Raw genomic sequence first — 5000 nt, 5'->3', positions numbered from 1 at the left:
TGACCTTCAGACCCTCCCCGGGGCACGTGACCTCTAGACCCTCCCCGGGTCACGTGACCTTCAGACCCTCCCCGGGTCACGTGACCTTTAGACCCTCCCCGGGTCACGTGACCTTCAGACCCTCCCCGGGTCACGTGACCTTCAGACCCTCCCAGGGTCACGTGACCTTTAGACCCTCCCTGGGTCACGTGACCTTCAGACCCTCCCCGGGTCACGTGACCTCTAGACCCTCCCCGGGTCACGTGACCTCTAGACCCTCCCCGGGTCATGTGACCTTCAGACCCTCCCCGGGTCACGTGACCTCTAGACCCTCCCCGGGTCACGTGACCTTCAGACCCTCCCCGGGTCGGTTCTGGCTGGTCGGGGTCAGCTGACTTAGGTTGATTGAAGTGTTTTTGCATCTTTTGCGATCGGCCTTCTCGTTGCGTCGGGTTGGTTGACCTCCGGTCGTGCTGGAGGTCAGCGGGTCGGGGGTCTGGATCCGTTCAGGACCCTCAGAAGGGGACCGAGGCCTCCAGACCCGCTCACTGATCGGCAGCATTCGGCCCGATGGTCAAATGTTTCATTATTTAGGATCAAATATGAATTACATTTTCTTATTTGAAGAGTTTTTTAAAGATTTAAAAATGTAAAGCAGAAAACTTCAAATATCTTTTATAAAAACATGATAAATTTTTTGTGAATTGTGCTCTAAAGTAATGAAGTTCAGTCCAGTTATTGTCTTATGAACTTGAAGCCGAGGGCCAACGCCGGACACGAGGACCAGAGCCATGACGCGGAGAGGCGGCCAGAACAGAGAGCACAAAGAACAGAGAACACAGAACACAGAGAACACATGGAGCACAGAACACAGAGAACAGAACAGAGAGAACAGAACAGAGAACACAGAGCACAGAACACAGAGAACAGAGAGCACACAGAACACAGAGAACACAGAGAACACAGATAACAGAACACAGAGAACAGAGAGCACACAGAACACAGAGAACAGAAAACACAGATAACAGAGAACACAGAGAACACAGAACACAGAGAACAGAACACAGAGAACACAGAACACAGAGAACAGAACACAGAGAACAGAACACAGAGAACACAGAACACACAGAACACAGAGAACAGAACACAGAACACAGAGAACACAGAACACAGAGAACAGAAAACACAGATAACAGAGAACACAGAGAACAGAGAGAACACAGAGAACAGAGAACACAGATAACAGAACACAGAGAACACAGAACACACAGAACAGAGAACACACAGAACACAGAGCACAGAACAGAGAACACACAGAACACAGAGAACAGAGAACACACAGAACACAGAGCACAGAACACAGAGAACAGAACACAGAACAGAGAGCACACAGAACACAGAGAACAGAAAACACAGATAACAGAGAACACAGAGAACACAGAGAACACAGATAACAGAACACAGAGAACACAGAGAACACAGAGAACACACAGAACAGAGAACACACAGAACACAGAACAGAGAGCACACAGAACACAGAACACATGGAACACAGAGCACAGAACACAGAGAACAGAACACAGAACACAGAGAACAGAACACAGAGAAAACACAGAGAACACAGAACACGGGTTACACGTCCCACACGTCTCCGTCTCCCACTCCCTCAGATACCATCACTTCCTGTTTACCCCTGAGGACGAACACAGAGCGGAACATGTGGAATGTTGAGAGGACGTCAGGAGGAAACCTCTGGAAGAGTTTCAAGTTTCAAGTTTTTATTGTCACATCCCCTTTTATACAAGTATAATCGGTTCGTGAAATTCTTATGTGCAAAACACCCGACAGCAGTAGCAGACTAAAAAAAGAATAAGAATGAGAATAAACTATACAATATCCACACACAAAAAAGAAGAAAGTATTAACAATATATATATAAAACAATGTAATAGAATATACATCATGGCAATATATATATATAAAACAATGTATGAGACTATATATATATATATATATATATGTATATACATACAATATATATATACAATATATATATATATAAACAATGTAATAAAATATACACCATGGCCATAGATATTCACAGAATATGTTCTGGTGTGTAGTGTTAATGAGGGTCTCAGTCCTTGTTCAGCAGCCTGATGGCCTGACTGAAGAAGCTGTCCCTCAGTCTGTTTGTGCGGCACTTGATACTGCGGTATCGCCTGCCTGACAGTAGAAGGGTGAACAGTTTGTGGCGGGGTGGTTATTGTCTTTCATCATCCGTTTGGCCCTGGCCACGCACCGCTTGGTGTATATGTCCAGGATGGAGGAAGCTCACCTCCAACGATGTACTGTGCCGACCGCACCTCTGTAGTGCCCTACGCTCCAGGGCGGTGCAGTTCCCGTACCAGACGGTGATGCAACCTGTCAGAACACTCTCGATGGTACTGGTGTAGAATGTTCTGAGGATGCGGGGGGCCATGTTGAATTTCCTCAGTCGCCTAAGGAAATACAGGCGTTGTTGGGCCCTTTTCACCACGTGAGTGGTGTGCGTGGTCCATGTGAGGTCCTCGGAGATGTGCACGAGGAACTTGAAGCTGCTGACCCTCTCTACTGCAACTCCGTCTATGGAGATGGGGGTGTGCTCTCCTCTCCGCTTCCTGTAGTCCACGATCAGCTCCTTGGTCTTCTTGGCGTTGAGGACGAGGCTGTTCTCCTGGCACCACTGTACCAGTGATCCAACCTCCTCCCTATAGGCTGTCTCGTCGTCGGTAATCAGCCCCAACACTGTTGTGTCGTCAGCAAACTTGATGATGACGTTGGAGCTGTGCATGGCCGTGCAGTCGTGGGTGTACAGGGAGTAGAGGAGAGGGCTCAACACGCATCCTGAGGGGCTCCCGTGTTGAGGGTCAGCGGCTCTGAGGTGGTACCGCCCATCCTCACCACCTGGCGGCGGCCCGACAGGAAGTCCAGTATCCAGCTGCACATGGTAGAGTGCAGGCCTAGACCTCTGAGCTTGGTGTCGAGCTTGGCGGGAACAATAGTGTTGTGCGCTGAGCTGTAGTCCACAACCAGCATTCGCACACAACAGTTCCTCCCCTCCAGGTCGGAAAGGCGGTGTGAAGTGCCATGGCAATGCGTCGTCGGTGGATCTGTTTTGACGATATGCAAATTGCCATGGGTCCAGCGTGGCAGGCAACATGGAACAAATGAAGTCCTTGACCAACCTCTCGAAGCATTTACTGACAATCGAGGTGAGGGCTACGGGTCTCCAGTCATTCAGGCAGGTTACCTTGGGGTGTTTGGGGACAGGCACAATGGTGGACATCTTGAAGCTCTCAGGAACAACAGCCTGGGACAGGGAGAGGTTGAAGATGTCTGCGAAGACTCCTGCCAACTGGTCTGCACATGCTCTGAGGGCGGGCCCCGGGATGTGGTCGGGACCTGCCGCCTTCCGGATGTCCACCCGCTTGAAGGCTCTGCGCACGTCAGCCTCTGAGATGATCAGCAGGCTGGTCTCCTCGGCGGCGCTGCCTTGCGGGCTGCCGTTCACGTCGAACCGAGCAAAGAATGTATTTAGCTCGCCTGGGAGGGAGGTAGAGGAGTTCTCTTCACCGCTGGTTTTCCCTCTGAAGTCCGTGATTGTCTGTAGCCCCTTCCACACACCTCTCACGTCATGGCTCTTGAGCTTTTCCTCCACCTTGTTCCTGAACTCCCGCTTGGCAGAGCCGATGGTCTTACGGAGGTCGTGGCGGGCTCTTTGTATTCCGCCATATTCCCGGAGTCAAAGGCGGTGTACGCGTGCGAGTGCAGCGCGAACATCGCCATTTATCCACGGTTTCTGGTTGGGATAAATCCGAACCGACTTGGTAGGAACAACGTCATCTATGCATTTCTTGATGAACCCGGTGACTGAGGCGCGTACTCACTGGCGTTGTTGTCCGGCGTGACCCTGAACACATCCCAGTCAGCACGTTCAAAACAGTCCTGTAGCATAGACTCCGATTGGTCCGACCAGCGTTGCACTTCCTTCACAGCGATTGGTTGCTGCTTAAGCCTCTGCCTGTAGGCGGGGTAGTTGGATGGGCGGTGGTCCGATTTGCGAACGGTGGGCGGAGGAGGGCTTTGTATCCATCCGGAAGGGAGTGTAGCAGTGGTCGAATCCGCTCCCCTCGTGTTGCTTTTATGTGTTGGTAGAACTTGGAGAACTTTCTTCAGGTTCGCTTTGTTGAAGTCCCCGCCACAATGAAAGCAGCCTCGGGTGTGCCGACTCCTGCTCGCTGATCGCCCGTAGAGTTCCTTCAGCGCTATGTCCGTGTTAGCTTGAGGCGGAATGTACACAGCAGTTACGGTGACTGCTGTAAACTCCCGGTAGCCAGAATGGTCGACACATGAGCATTAGGTACTCCAGGTCCGGGGAACAGAACGACTTGAGAGTATGTACATGACTTTGGTTGCACCAAGATCTGTTTATCATGAGACATACCCCCCCTCCACGATCTTTACCAGAGAGTCTTTGTTCTGTCCGCGCGGTGGACGGAAAATCCTGCCGGCTCGATGGCTGAGTCGGTAACCTCCTCCGACATCCATGTCTCCGTAAGGCAGATGATGCAGTTGTCCTTAGTTTCCCGGTGGAATTGAATACGAGCCTGTAGCTCGCATAGCTTATTGTCCAAAGACTGTACATTTGCCAGTAAAATGGTGGGTAGTGGGGGTCGATTGGCTCGACGTCTCAGCCTAACCAGCACGCCAGCTCGCTTCCCCCTCCGTCGGCGACGTTTGCGTGAGATCGCGCCTAAAATGGACGGAGATAGTTCCGCTACTATTCCTGGCGGGACGTCCGGTAAGTTGAAAAACTCTGGTAGGCGGCGAGCAACTGCCGATCCAATCTCCAGAAGTGTGCATCTGTCGTACGTTAACTGGCTGCTAACGTTTTGTGCAAAAATAGTCGCAATAAGAAGAATAAATAACAAAAAACTACTACAAAATCCGGGAGCTCGTGTCTTAGAGCTGCATTCTCT

The 5000-nt window shown here is 50.9% G+C and overlaps 1 protein-coding gene across 5 annotated transcripts in view; it reads left to right on the top strand.

The window, feature by feature from the left end:
- The window catches only part of shroom3 (shroom family member 3), a 55006-nt gene that overhangs the window by 17782 nt on the left and 32224 nt on the right, over positions 1–5000 (top strand). The window lies entirely within an intron of this gene.

This window comes from Pseudoliparis swirei, chromosome 15, assembly GCF_029220125.1.
Source record: "Pseudoliparis swirei isolate HS2019 ecotype Mariana Trench chromosome 15, NWPU_hadal_v1, whole genome shotgun sequence".
Lineage (NCBI taxonomy): Eukaryota > Metazoa > Chordata > Actinopteri > Perciformes > Liparidae > Pseudoliparis > Pseudoliparis swirei.
The sequence above is the reverse complement of the archived record's forward strand: the minus strand, read 5'-3'. Positions and strand labels throughout refer to the sequence as shown.